Source organism: Anolis sagrei, chromosome 2, assembly GCF_037176765.1.
Source record: "Anolis sagrei isolate rAnoSag1 chromosome 2, rAnoSag1.mat, whole genome shotgun sequence".
Taxonomy (NCBI): domain Eukaryota; kingdom Metazoa; phylum Chordata; class Lepidosauria; order Squamata; family Dactyloidae; genus Anolis; species Anolis sagrei.
This window is the reverse complement of record NC_090022.1, coordinates 278739954-278755812: the sequence shown is the minus strand read 5'-3', so window position 1 is coordinate 278755812 and position 15859 is coordinate 278739954. Positions and strand designations below refer to the sequence as shown.

The 15859-nt window shown below is 43.7% G+C and overlaps 1 protein-coding gene across 1 annotated transcript in view; it reads right to left on the bottom strand.

Annotated features, from left to right (window-relative positions):
* GDNF (glial cell derived neurotrophic factor) overlaps positions 1-14993 on the bottom strand; it is a 44218-nt gene extending 29225 nt beyond the window's left edge. The window contains exon 1 of the mRNA XM_060761408.2: positions 14790-14993. The gene's annotated coding sequence lies outside the window, so the exon portion shown is untranslated. The remainder of the gene's footprint in view (positions 1-14789) is intronic.
* Positions 14994-15859: the final 866 nt, after the last annotated feature.

Here is a 15859-nt window from a genome sequence, read left to right as displayed (position 1 = left end):
GCCTCATCTTCAAGCATAGCTTGGAAACATATTCTGGACAATAACTCCCCAAATCTGAGAGTCAACATAGCCATTGGTTACGTTAGCTATTCTGAGAACTGTCCTCCAGAAAGTTACTTTTCAAAGTCCTGCTACTTTGATTTATATCCCTGCATTCTCTCAGTCTCAGAAGAAGGCAAAGGCAATCCCCCCGGAACAACTCTTGCCATGACAGGGTTGCCTTAGAGTTGCCATAAAACAGAAATGACTTGAGACACACAACAACAACAACAACAACAACAACAACAACAACAACAACAACAACAGGGTGTTATTGGCCTGTGACTCCAATACTCAGCATAGCTTATAATAACTAATAATGCGGGCTACACTCCAATAAGATCTTAAATGCCCCTTTTCTACACAGAGGTGCCAAAGGGGATGCAGGCTCTGAGCTCCTTCCACTATAACTGTTGCTGTCTTCCTAAGAGTAAACACCCCCAAACAACCAAATAGGTTTATGGCATCTTAAAGGAAGACTAACTAGTTTTATTTGGTATCTGCTATAGCCCACTTCTTCTATTGGTGAAATTTCCATTTGCAAGTGTACTCTGTATATGCGTTAGAGCCCCTGGATAACTGTACTTCACTCATTCCACCATCTGAAGCATAAAATGGCCCAGGCCAGATTCCAGCTCTGAAAACCACACAGCTGATTCCATTTCAGGGGTCAATAGAATCACTTCTCGGAGAGTGATATTTCTCCCTCAAGCATCATGAAGTACATGTCACCCATCCTTTAGACATGAGAGACAACAGCAAGAGAACAATTTCCCCTAAGTGTGTATTTTCCTATGGGCTACTACACACAAAATGAATAGCATGATAATAGCCTCTAACTAGAGGGGCCATCTTGGTGTAGTGCTGGACTAGGAATCCAGGGGACAAGGGTATGAATCCCAGCTCAGCCATAGAAACCCATTTGAGCAAGTCAACCTCAATTATCCTTAGAGGAAGGCAATGGCAAACCTCCTCTAGTACAGGGTCACCATAAATCAGATTCAACTTGAAGTTATGTAACAAAAACAACAATTATGTTTGAACTAAGATTAAGGGATGTGATATCCCACTGGATGAAATAAAGGATAAAAAATTAGATTAATGGATTTGATAAGGTCTAGCCCACTGCTTTTTAAACTGTGTTTCATGACCCCAAATGCGGTCCCTTTAGCACAATGTTGAGGTTACAAAAAATTGGCAACAGTAAAAGGTTTCTGAACGTCACCCATTTACACAAATCTGTTAGCCACAACATGCAGTGTTTAGGGTGGACTCTGCAGAAGATGCTTCAGGTGTACTTCATAAAAAGGGAAAGTAGCTTGTTTAGCAAGCCTTCAAAATACAGAGCTATTATAAATCAATGTTTGATTTTAATGCCAATTTTATACACTGAGGTCATGTGAAAAATAATCACGAAAAAATGTATTGGGTGGAAATGGGCCATGACTGGAAAAACATGAAGATGCCCTGTCTAGCCTTCAGTTTTTCTAAGGACCTCATCTAAGGACCTGTAGGCAATTCGCCAGCCTCCGTAGTAAATCAGCAGGGCAGCAGGGCAATCCCAATGCTTGCTTCCCGCCTGCAGTGAGGCTTCCCCATCACACGTGGTGAAGTGTCACCATGTGGCTTCCCCCTGTTCTGGCCCTGTTGATTTAAACGGTACATGGGAAGGCTCTGTGTTCTGGATACAGCATCATAGAATACTTACACACCAGTTGAGTCTCAGAGTCCTGCTAGAAGTGAACCCACATTGTCTGATGGGTGGCATGGTGCTCTGTGGCTCAACTGGGGTGAAAGTGTTCTACTACACTGCCGAAGACTCATCTGATGGGGTCATAAGTGAACTTAATTCCCAGCTTTGCTTAACTAGCTATGGGAATGGGTTAATAAGATATAAAATAATCTAATAGGAAAGAAGATTCCACCTGAACATTGGGAAGAACTTCCTAATTGTGAGAGCTGTTCAGCAGTGGAACTCTCTGCCACAGAGTGTAGTGGAGGCTCCTTCTTTGGAGTCTTTTAAACAGAGGCTAGCTGGCCATTTGTCTGGGGTGCTTTGAAGGCAATTTTCCTGCTTATTGGCAGAATGGGGTTAGACTGGATGGCCTACAAGGTCAATGATTCAATGATTCTAGTAGAACCTCTGAAACTGTATCTCTTCAATAAATGGGGTGTGTCTTAGAATTGCAGGTGCTTAAACAGTATAGTCTCTCTTATCCAACCTTCACTCATCCAACATTTGGTATTACCCAGCGCTCGGATCCTCAGCTGTTTCAATACATTGAAATGTTTTGGTGCTAAATTTGTAAATACAGTAATTATTACATAATGTTACCATGTATTGAACTGCTTTTTCTTTTGATTTGTTGCAAAACATGATGTTTTGGTGCTTAATTTGTAAAATCATAACGTAATTTGATGTTTAACAGACCTTTCCTTAATCCCTCCTTATTATCCAACATTTTCGCTTATCCAGTGTTCTGCTGGCCCATTTATGTTGGATAAGTGAGACTCTACTCTCTCTCTCTCTCTCTGTATGTGTGTGTGTGTGTGTGTGTGTGTATATATATATATATATATATATATATATATCAATAAAACTTTTTCTGTTGGTGATCCTAAAAATAGTATGCACCTTACAATCAGTGGTGTCTTACAATTGAAGAAATACAGTAAACGGAGGAAAAAATTCTAGCAAAAACTTTCAGTAACTCAAAAGTGCTATTAGATTCCTTCATATCTTTTTATGCAAAAACAAGACTAAGATAGGTATGTCTTTGAATGCTATTACAATAGCATGCGTTTTAAGACTACGAGCATGTGTGAACATTACAAAAATGAAATTCAGTGTAATACACCTTCCCTCAATATGAACTCAGGCATACCTACTGAATTTAATTGTCACACAGTTTAATATGTGGCTGTCAGATGGTCAATCTAAGCAACCCCAAACGGTATTAAATGTACAGCAAAGTAGTGAAAAATGTTCCAAGACAGAATACTGGTTCATCTAACCTATTATTGTAAAAGGCAGAGGCTCGCCAAGATTTCCGGGCAAAGGTATTTCCTCTGCCTCAGGAGTTCTTAACCTGTGGTTTTCAGAAGGTCAGTGAAAAAGTTGCAGAAACAGAAATAACAAGAACCACCAAAACATTGCTTTCCTCTTGCACTCGATTTCCTTCCTGTTAATTTGAAAATTGCATTTAACTCAGGGCTGTCAGGTGTTCCTTATTATAAGGGATGTTCCCTATATAAGGATTGGAAAAGCTGAATCAGGTCCCACCACAAATCCCATATTTATGGGGGGTTGGCCTTCATACAACCAAAAATGCATGCATCATGTAATGAATGAATATGGACAATGTTACAGAGAAACACAGTACTAAATAAACTGTAACCTTTTATTTACTGTCTAGGTAGAACACAAAACTGGTAATGGGTGTTGCTTATCAAACCTGCATATCACGACTTTCAGCTGTTGTGTATTGCTCTTTTAAAAACTTTGCAAAATTAAGATGCTTTGAGTCTCCTTGTGGAGAGAAAAAGTGGGGTATAAATAAACATAATAATAATAATAATAATAATAATAATAATAATAATAATAATAATAATAATAATGTATTTTTATGAGGAAGGGGCTCCATAAACAAATACACTCTGTCTTCCTTTTCCCTCTTCAAGCTTGGAAATGTTAGGGTTGCTGTGAGTTTTCCAGGTTGTATGGCCATGTTCCAGAAGCATTCTCTCCTGACATTTCACCCACATTTATGGCAGGCATTCTCAGAGGTTGTGAGGTCAGGGGAGAATGCTTCTGTAATATGGCTATGGTATGCTTCTGGAACATGAACATCTGGTTCCCAGATCATAGAACGGGTACTGCCCAGGTATCATTAAGCTGTGAAACTTTTCTTTTTTTGTAGAAGTTATTACTTATAAGGAAAACTGATGCTAAAAGAAGAGAACTGGGTTGTTGTGAGTTTTCTGGGCTTTTTGGGCATGTTCCAGAAGCATTCTCTCCTGATGTTTCACCTGCATCTATGGCAAGCATCCTCACAGGTTCTGAGGTCAGACCTCACAACCTCTGGCGATGCCTGCCATAGAATCATAGAATTATAGAGTTGGAAGAGACCTCATGGGCCATCCATGCCAAGAAGCAGGAATATTGCATTCAATATTAGATGCAGGCTAAATGTCAGGAGACAATGCTTCTGGAACATGGCCATACAGCTCGGAAAACTCAAAACAACCCAGTGATTCCAGCCATGAAAGCCTTTGACAACACCTTGGAAATATTACTTTTGGGACTACAGCCTCAGCAGTCTTGCCAGCAGCCAGGATGGCCATGGGCCAATGTTGTTGCAATATTCTGGATGCTGTAGTTCAAAATAACTATCCAAAGCTTTGTGGGGCCTCTTTGAACCTCAGCACTTTGGCAGATACACTTTCACTAACCCACATCTCAGCAGACATATAAATATACACATAGCCTTTACATCGTACACATTGCAGCATGTGCATATGCACAACACGCACTTTCGCCGCTAACATCTCACTGAACACAAAAAGTCACTCTCACCAACTCCACCTCCCAGCCCTTACAATTATAATCAGTGTAATGCTTTACAGTATAAATAATTGGCTAATCATGTTGTTCATCACTGCCCTAGAGTCTACTGGATACTTGTGTGTGCACGCACACACGCACGCACACGCACGCGCACACACACACATATGGATACTAGAAAGTGAATTTGAGACGTTTTGCATGCAAACGTGTATTATAATTCTCTTTATCAAATGGCAGCACCCTCTTTCTAGCTTACTTTAACTCTATCCATTACAGTTGCCTGTAATCCAGTTTGGATTCAAAGGTCAGTCATCCCCAAAATAAGAAAAACACATCTTTAAATCCTTTATATAAGAGATTCTACTGAAATCAGGTCATCTACCTTAGGGTAGATGACCTGAAGAATTATATCATGTATGGTATATAATGTCAGATTGCTGCATTGCACATCAGTTACAACTCTTTCACACTGCAAAATTATGACAATTCCATTTATACTATTATGGTTCCATTCTATGGGATCTTGGGATTATCATTTGGAAAGAGGCATTAAAGCAGAACATTTCACCCAACTACGAATGCCTACAATTTTACAGAATGCCATTATGACGACCAAAAATGTTACAGCTGTCTAGTATGAAACATGACTGAGATAGAACTCCTTCCCTGGTCTGTGTTCAAAATTAGAATGGAGGAAAACAAGACTTGGAATAATGAATCTGGAAACTGAGCTCCCTTCTACACTGCCATATAATCCAGATTATCAGAGAAAATAATTCACATTATCTGCTTTGAACTGGATTACATGAGTCTACACTGCAAATTTATACAGTTCAAAGCAGATAATCTGGATTTTATATGACAGCATAGAAGGGGCCTGAGATGTGCAAACTGCAAACTTCCATGTCTTGTTGGACTGGAAATATCATAATCCTTAGCCAGCATAGCTAATGGTGAAGAACATTGTGTATTACAGTCCAATGTGTTTCACAACCCCTTGTGTTCAGAACCACAACTGAAACAAGGGAAACTTCAAAGATACATTTTAACAAAGATTTATTTACAACCCACAGACATTCAATTCTACTCAAGTACTTCAATCATAAGTACACAAGGGAGCTGTAGTAGCGCAATGGGTTAAATCCTTGTGCTGGCTGAACTGCTGACCTGAAGGTCAGCGGTTCAAATGCGCGAGACAGGGTGAGCTCCCATCTGTCAGCTCCAGCTCTTATGCGGGGACATGAGAGAAGCCTCCCACAAGGATGGTAACACATCCAGGCATCCCCTAGGCAACGTCTCTGCAGACAGCAGATTCTCTCACACTAGAAGTGACTTGCAGTTTCTCAAGTTGCTTCTGACATGATAAAAAAGTATACAAATATACAACAGCTTATGCAAATACTCTTATTTAACTGGTTTATCATGCACTACATTCTTAGAAAAACAACCATTCAGACAGAATTGCAGAGTTTGAATGGACCGCAAGGACCATTGAACTACTGAGTCCAAACCCTGCCATGTTGACATACACAACTAAAACACTCCTGAAAGATGGTCACCCAACCTCTGCTTAAAACCTCCAAACAAGGACATACATCACCCTTCAAGGCAACTTCTTTTACTGTCAACTAGCTATTGAAATAAAATAAATCTTTCTAAAGTTTATGTGGAATCTCTTGTAACCCAAACCCAAAGATTCGTCTTTTAACCTCCGGAGCATTAGAAAACAAGCTTGCTCTACGTACATTCAGATATTTGAAAACAACTATCAGCCATCTCTTCAACATACCCAGCCAACTACCAGCCATCTCTTCAACATACCCAGCTCCGTAGGTTGTTCCTCATAGGGCTTAGCTTCCAGAACTTCTCCTCTGGAGAAAAGTTAGGCATCATCTGATAGACACGCTAGCCTACTTCTTTGCTTTGCCCAGCATTTCTCAGCCTGAAATGTCAGTTGAATGTAATGCCATAACTTTCCTGGGCAACTGTTCCTTTATCCAATCGTTTGCATAGTTAGGATTCTGCTGTGGAGCCCATGGACAAGTGTTGACATGGCTCACATTTGGCCAGGGCTCTCTGGCACAGCCTTGCATAGGAGAACTGCCTGGCAAAGTGCACATTTTCTCTGGCATACTTGGAGGGCTTTCTGGGTGAAAAGAGCAAATTATATAGTAGAACAAGTTTGCTGCTCGTCATGGGACAGAAATAATGAGCTTTATTTAATTCTCTTTTGTCTCTCTCTGTGTAGGGGGGAATCCCAGGCGTGGGGAGCTCCACATGTCACAGGAAATGGCCAGGAGCCACATACCGTCACCCCAAGGTAGACACTGATGCTTGGCACACCTCATTTGCAAAAGCAAGGTACAAGTATGACCAGCACTGCTGTTTCATTTACCGTACCTACATTTGATAAAATATGTCATTTCTAGACATATTAAGGTATATTATAATTTTTTTCGTGTCAGGAGTGACTTGAAGACTGCAAGTGGCTTCTGTTATGAGAGAATTGGCTGACTGTGAGGTCGTTGCTCAGGGGATGTCCAGATGTTTTTACCATCCTGTGGGAAGCTTCTCTCATGATCCCGCACAAGAAGCTGGAGCTGATGGACAGGCGCTCAGCCCGCTTCTTGGATTCGAACCGCTGGCCTTTCAGTCAGCGGTCCTGCCGGCACAAGGGTTGAACCCACTGCGCCACTGAGGGTTCCTTGTTATAATATTATATTATAATACTGTTCTGCCATGTACAGTGAATATGAAAACTCTGATTCCTATCATTTTGTGAATGCATACTTGTGCATATAAGTACACATGCATGCATCGACTAATACATATATAGTGGTTTTCAATGCATGTCATGTGAATGGTCTTTAAGCGGATCAATCAAAAGGGGTGGAAGCAACCTTCTTGGTAAACAAACATATAAAGAGATCTGAACTATCAGATTTTAAGACCTATCTCTTCCGCCAGGTCTACCCATCAGCTTTAAGTATGACTTTTATGTTTATTATGCTTTAACTTTTGACTCATGTGTTTTAATATGTGTACTTTCAAGAAGGCCTTTAACTAAGACATGTGCCATGGGAATGGGTTGAGTTTTAAGGTTTACGGCTATTTATTGAGGGGCTGAAATGGGGGAGGTGGAAGTTGATTTTTATCATAGATGTGTTTTTATATGTTTTAATTTTTGAATTTTATGTTTTATTGTTGATATTATGTGTTTTATATGCTCTGAACCACTTTGGCTCCAGCCGCGGAGAAAGGTGGGGTAGAAATATCTGAAATAAATATGTTTTGATGTATGCTCTCATGGTCTGTCAGCTCCAGCTTCCCTTGCGGGGACATGAGAGAAGCCTCCCACAGAATGGTAAAATATCCGGGCATCCCCTGGGCAACATCCTTGCAGACGGCCAATTCTCTCACATCAGAAGCGACTTGCAGTTTCTCAAGCCACTTCTGGCATGAAAAAAACGGTTGCATTTTAACTACTTTTTAATATGTGATTTCACAGATGTATTTAACTATGTTGTGCTGTGACCTGCCTCGGGCTGAAAAGAGAGGTAATAAATACATAAATAAATAATTTATAAATAAATAATAAAAAATAAAGGCGCCCAATGACCGTTTCTGCAAGTAGGGTTTCTATATTGCTAACTAGCATATATTGCTAACTAGCACTATATTGCTAACTAGCTTCTATATTGCTAACTGGTTTCTGCCCTTGCATCTTTTAGGAGTACCACATGCGTCCCTAACCTAATTTACAGTTCCCAAGAAATCACTTTTTCCCCTGATTCGTCACAAAATAAACATGAAGACACTGTCCAAGCAAGTACATAATGGGAAAAGATTACCAGACATCTAGGACCCCTTCTACACAGCTGAATAAAATCCAACATTATCTGCTTTGAACTGGAATATATGGCAGTGTGGACTCAGACAACCCTGTTCAAAACAGATATTGTGGGATTTTCTCCCTTGATATTTTAGGGTTCACTTTATCCCAGAATATCAAGGCAGAAAATCTCACAATATCTGCTTTGAGCTGGGTTATTTGAATCAACACTCGGGTAATGTGGGAACATCTAGAAACCAGAAAGTCAAAACTATTAATTGAGGGGCTGGGTTGTGCCTTCCCCTCTGTCACAAAATAGTTAGAGGCAGAGACTAGGGAAACATGCATATTTCAGTATTGACACTGTCAAAAGCCAATTTCCCATCAGGAAAAGCTATTTGGAAAGCACATATTTTGATCAGTAAATTATTTTTTAAAATCCCAAGGATGAAAGAATGGCCATTCATTCAGTGGTGATCCAGTGCATGCTTTCAGTGACGTCACAGTCTCCTCCTTCATGGTTGTGACAACATAGCCCAGCACTAGGACCCATCTTAACTGAAACCCCAAGCGCCACACAAGCAAAGGATGGATTCGTCTCATTGCCAACTCCAAACGCTCTGCTTCCTGAAATGGGACTTCATGTCATTCACTTTGTCATCATACTTTTAAAGCTGCTTTAAAAATGTCCCAGTTTCTCTCACTACTTTCCCCCTTTGTCTGAAATATATTTCAATTGCTATTTATTTATTTATAATTTCAGAAGTGAATTGAGGATTGCTAAACTTGTCTTATTTTGTATTCAAATCGTAAAAATAATTTGTTATCTGCCTCTCCTCATGCTCAAGATAGGGTACAATATTGTTAAGATGTGTCAATAAAACATATTAATTCAATAAGGTTTGGAATCTGGCCCTTCCCATCTACACTGTCATATAATGTAATCCGATTATCTGCTTTGAACTGGATTATAGGGCAGGTTGGACTCACATAATCCAGTTCAAAGCAGATACTCTGATTTCAGAACATGGATTCTATGGCAGTGTAGATACAGCCTCGGGCAAAAGCAAACCGCTGCAGCCAATCCAAGGGTGCATCTATGTACAGTGTACAATTATTGCAGTTTGACACCACCTCATGGTTCGTGGGAGTTGTTTCCGGAGGTCTTTAGCCTTCTCTGCCAAAGAGTACTAGTGCCTCATCAACCTACAACTTCCAGGATTCCATAGGGTTGAACCATGAGGGTTAAAGTGCTGTCAAACTGCATTAATATTACAATCTAGAGCAGGCATGGGAAAGCTTGGGCCCACCAGGTGTTTTGGACTTCAACTCCCACCATTCCTAACAGCCTCAGGGGAAAAGGAAGGGGCCTGGGGTTGTTAGGAATTGTGGGAATTGAAGTCCAAAACACCTGGAGGGCCCAAGTTTGCCCATGCCTGATGTAGAGCTATTCCTCATTTGTGTGTTCTTCCTCATTAGTGACGTATGCCACTTTGACTACTCGGATGCTGCTTGGCTACACCTATCCTGGTTCCCATCTGCAAAGGCTCTAAAACCCAAAGGACTAAATAATATCCCGAAGGCACCAGATCCTGTCTGATCTTGGTACCTAAGCAGGGTCAGCTCTGGTTAGTACATGGATGGGGGACCACCAACAAATCTAATTTCCAGAGATTTGTGGCAAGCCACCTCCGAGTAGTCCTCACCTATGGAAAATCCTATGAAATCCATAAGATTGCCATAATTGACAGGTGACTTGAAAGCATAATACAAATTGTGCCTGCACAACACACCTTGGGCCAGCACTCTGAAAATCCCTTCTGCACAAAGCATACACCAAATACGGTTTGGGACCCGCCTACCTGCGTGACCGCATCTCCATATATGAACCCACACAATCTCTCCGATCATCTGGAGAGGCCTTGCTCACGATCCCACCTGCGTCGCAAACATGTTTGGTGGGGACGAGGGACAGGGCCTTCTCTGTGGTAGCCCCCTGACTCTGGAACTCTCTCCCCAAGGACATCAGACAAGTCCCAACATTGGCAGTCTTTAGGAAGAGCTTGAAGACGTGGCTGTTCCAATGTGCCTTCCCAGAATAGGAAACTCCTAGCATCATGTCCCAAATGCACTCTACTAGAGATTTAAGATTGTCTGCACACGTACCTATCTCCAAAAACCTATCCATTTCACCTGTCACGTCCAGCATTTTTTAAAAAAAATTAAATTTTATTTATTACATTTGACCCGGCCTTAGTTTTGAAATGAGTCGTGGTGTTACTGTCTAATGCTTATTGTTATTGTTTTAATGTTTATTGCTTTGCTTTATGAGTTTATTTATTGTTGTATTTGTTATGCTGTCGTTTTATTGATGTGTTGGGCCTTGGCCTCTTGTAAGCCGCACCGAGTCCTTTGGGAGATGTTAGCGGGGTATAAATAAAGCTAATAATAATAATAATAATAATAATAATAATAATAATACTTGCCAATAGATTACTGTAGGCTTGCTTAATATTATTTACCCTCTTGAAGCTGCTATATTGAACCTGTCGCTAGAGGGCAGTCGAGACCAACCACTCACTCCCTTTGCTATTAAACAGAAAGTGGATGCCTCTGCCCTGTGCAATTGAAGTCTCATCATAACCACAGAGATACCTTTCAAATTCAACCCAATTGTTTCCCCGTGCTCTTTTGTGCATGCGCATAAAAACAGAAGGAGAGCTAGGCAGGTGTGTACAGCCAGTTGAGCACAAAAAGCGAAAAACAAAACAAAACAAGATTATGGAGAAGTTAGGGGTTCATGCTGTCTGCAGGATTCTTCAAAAACTTCATGCTTTCCCCCAGGAAAACTATACAATATCCCAGAGTACTTGTAGGGTATCAGCACAAACAAAAAACAATCTATGTGTAATGTCAAAATATAATGTCAAAAGAGCATACAGTATGCTATTTAACAAAATCCCGAGTACATAGCTCAATTCAGTGGCCCAAAACAAAATCAAAAGGAGAAACCGTTCTCAAATGTAACAGTTCCAGGTCTGAACAAGGGTACCACTGTATATAGGCTTCAGGGATACATACAATGAGACAAATCATACACAAAGTAAGCATAGAGTCATGAGGCTATATGTATACTGAAGTCAATAATGAAGATGGAGCACCACTCTCAAAAATCTTCATGGAAGATTTGTAGGTATGGTTTATATTATATTCAAAACATGGAGCCAGCTAATGGGGCAACTGCATGGACAACCCACTGAATTGTGGTGTTGGTGTGACTACAATGCAGAATTAACGCAGTTCGATGCCACTTTACCTGCCATGGCTGAATGGTATGGAATCATGGGTGTTGTAGATTGGTTAGCCCCAGCACTACTTGTAAAACCACAACACCCAATGCTAAGGAACTTCCCACCAAGAAATTCCTTAGCATTGGGCAAGCGGTGGATGTTAAAGTGGTGTCAAACTGAATTAATTCCACAGTGCATATGCACCTGAAGTAGACTTTCAGGTATTTTTCTCGGCCTCCAGAAATGCAACATAAACTAATAGGGTGATGAACCCCCTCCTTAGCCTGCCCTTCCTAAAGTCTCAGGATTTTTACATCCCAGGACTTAAGAAAGTTTGTTTTTGCTGGCCTCCAATTCCCAGAATCCCCTAGCCAGCAGGACCTGGGCTTATTTTCACTTATGAGAGGAGCTAAGACAAACACCCAAATGAGTCATTTATTTCTGTTCAGAGAGTCCTCTGGTTTCAAAGTGTACTTATGTGCCTTCAAGGGACTGGAGAACAAGCCCTATGAGGAGTGGCTTAAAGAGCTGGGCATGTTTAGCCTTGCAGAAGAGAAGGCTGAGAGGCAACCATAGATCAAGGTGTGAGGGGAAGTCATAGGGAGGAGAGAGCAAGCTTGTTTTGGAGACTAGGATATGGAACAATGGCTTCAAATAACAAAAAAAGGAGATTCCACCCGAATACCAGGAAGAACTTCCTGACTGTGAGAGCTGTTCAGCAGTGGAACTCTCTGCCCCAGAGTGTAGTGGAGGCTTTTAAGCAGAGGCTGGATGGCCATCTGTCAGGGGTGCTTTGAAGGCGATTTTCCTGCTTCTTGGCAGAATGGGGTTGGACTGGATGGCCCAAGAGGTCTCTTCCAACTCTAGGATTCTACGTTGACTTATGGCAACAACAATCCATGAACTTAACAAGGTTTCTCCTAGGCAAGGAATGCTGGGAGGTGCTTTTGCCAATCCTTTCCTCTTTAAGGTTGCCCACAGCAGGTAGGATTGGACCCCATCTACACTGCCAATTTCTTAATCCAGATTATTTGATTTGAACTGGATTATATGGCAGTGTTGACAGACTTCTGCTCTATGCGATGGGAGTGACAGTTTAGGGAGGTATCAGCACTCTTTGGCAGAGAAGGCTTGGCAAAACCATTCCCAGGATGTATTGTCGAAGGCTTTCATGGCCAGAATCACTGGGTTGTTGTAGGTTTTTCGGGCTGTATGGCCATGTTCTAGAAGCATTCTCTCCTGACGTTTGGCCTGCATCTATGGCAGGCATCTTCAAAGGTTGTGAGGTCTAGGAAAATTGGGTTTATATAACTGTAGAATGTCCAGGGTGGGAGAAATAACTCTTGTCTGTTGGAGGTAGATGTGAATGTTGCTATTGGCCACCTTGATTAGCATTTAATGGCCTAGCAGTTTCAAGATCTGGCTTCTTAGTGGCCGGGGGAATCCTTTGTTGGTAGGTGATGAGCTGTCCCTGATTGTTTCTTGTCTGGAATCCCCCTGTTTTTGAGTGTTGTTCTTTATTTACTGATATGATTTTAGAGGTTTTTATTAAATACTGGTAGCCAGATTGTGTTCATTTTCCTGGTTTCTTCCTTTCTGTTTATATTTCTGTGTAATGTCCGGGGTGGGAGAAAGAACCCAGACATTCCCAGGACCCCAAAGCATTGAACCATGGCAGTCAGCGCGGTACCAAACTGCATTAAGGTGACAGTGTAGGCAGAGGCGGCTCGTACATTACGCAAAGTAAGCGGTCGCAGTACACTTTCTTTTGCCAGGGGCGCAGAGGCGCCTCTGTAAATGCCCCTCGACCGCCACTTGAGGTGCGCCCCCTCGGCTCACAACAGCCCTAGCAGTCCGGGGGAAGCCTCGGCAACCCATTACGCAAAGTAAGCATTTGCAGTATAGTTGATTTTGCCCAGGGGCGCTCTTGAGGCGCTCTTGGGGGAAAATAGACCTTGACATATGCGAGTTGTCTGGCATAGAACCATGACAATTCAAGTGTTGGAAAATGCACTAATTCCGCAGTGTAGATGCACCCAGAGATGGGGCATGATTCCTGAAAGAAAAGGACCAATCCCTGCCTGAATCCGGACTAGTACGTTTCCCAAATAGTTTCCCAATTCGGTCTCATCTCTTCCTCCTCCTCCTCTTCTCCACAGAACTCCCACGACAAACAGAAAATATATATCAGTGATTGGTTGGGGGGGGGGGTGCCAAAATACTGTTTGCTTACCGTTGAAAATTACATAGGGCCACCTCTGAGTGTAGGTGCACCTTTATTGCCAGTTTCAAGGCTGTTGCGGGGGAAAGGGGACTCTTGAACCTAAACAATCCCTTGGCAAAAAAGGTCAGAATGGGTGACAAAGCTGCTCAACCAAAATGGGCAAAGGAGTTGAGGGAGAAGAGGAGGAGGAAGAGATGAGACCGAATTGGGAAACTATTTGGGAAATGTATTGTCGAAGGCTTTCATGGCTGGAATCACTAGGTTCTTGTGGGTTTTTTCGGGCTATATGGCCATGTTCTAGAGGCATTTCTCCTGACGTTTCGCCTGCATCTATGGCAAGCATCGTCAGAGGTAGTGAGCATATTTGGTACATATTTGGGAAATGTACTAGTCCGGATTCAGGCAGGGGTTGGCCCTTTTCTTTCAGGAATCATGCCCCATCTCTGGGTGCATCTACACTGCGTAATTAGTGCATTTTCCAACACTTGAACCATGACAGTTCAACTGTTGGAAAATGCACTAATTACGCAGTGTAATTAAGCGGCTGAGGGGGAAAAGGAAGGGGCCTGAGGCTGTGAGGAATGGTGGGAGTTGAAGTCCAAAACACTAGGAGGGAGGGCCCAAGTTGGCCCATGTCTCCTCGAGGCTGACGTTGTGGGATAACTGCCTCGACTCACAGCGGCTCCCATACCCAAGTCATCGTTCCCCCCAGTTTCGCACCCTCTGCTCCCAATCCCCAGCTCCAGAACCAAGTCCCAACCCAACTCACGGCGAGGGTCCTTCCAAGAAGTCTATTCAGGGCCCGGCCTCCCTCCTGGGAACCCCTCCGGTCCTTACCTTGGCTCTGGCCTCTCCAGACCCCGGGGCGACATGAACGCCGGCCTCCCGGACCGGGACACGACGGGCTCCCTCCCCTCTTCTTCCCCCGCTCCGCTGGGTGGGCGAGCCAACAGCCAAAGGGGTCGCAGGTGCCTCTCCTCCTCCTGCTCTGTGGACCGTCGAGCTCAAGAGAGAAGCAGCAGCAGCAGCAGCGGGAAGGGGTGTCTCAGGCAGCCTGTCCTCGAGGGTCTGCGCCGCCCTCCCGGGAGGGGACCTGCTTGTGGGGGCGCCCCTGGGGAGCAGCCGGGGGAGGGAGGGGGCGGGCGCCCATCAACCAAGGCGGAGGGGGGTCCGATGGAGGCATCGGAGGGGCTCCGGCGGCGCCAGCGGGCGGGTCCGGGAGGGGGCGCCGCCCGCAGAGAGGAAGGTTGGCGCCGATGGGTTGAGCCTGGTCGTCCGTGCGAAGCTCAACGTCCTGCAGGGACCTCTCGGTCAGGGATAGATAGATAGATCCACGGAGTGAGAGATAAAGCGACAGGAGGCTCCCCAAGAGGCAAATCCACTCGACTGTCCAGACTTCGCTTGGCTTTTAATCTCCCCTCATCATCATCATCCCCCCTCCCACCTCTCTCTCTCTCTCCGCTTCTTGTCCCTCCGTCAAATTCTCAAAGAAAGGGAAAGGAGGCAAGAGGGAAGGGAGACGCGGAGAAGGAAGCCCTGGATCCCACGCAAGGATCTCGCCAGGGGGAGGAAGTGGGCGGCTGGCGGACCGTCCCCCCGAAAACCCGACACAGGCGTCCACACACACACCGCTCCGGCTCCTGGCGGGGTCTCTTTGGCGGAGAAGCGGGGCCGGAGGTGCCTTTATAGGGTCCGCCTCGGTGACGCGCCGCCGCTCCCGGACGCTGATTCGCCCGAGGAGCCAAACACGCGCGCTCTCGCTCGCTCTCTCTCACATACACACACACACGCACGAGGGGGTCTCTCTCTCTCTCTCCCTTTCTCAGCCCTTCCCTCCTTCTCCCTCCCTCCATCTCTTCCTCTCTTCCTCCCTCACTCTCCCTTTCTCCCACTCCCTCCATCTCTTC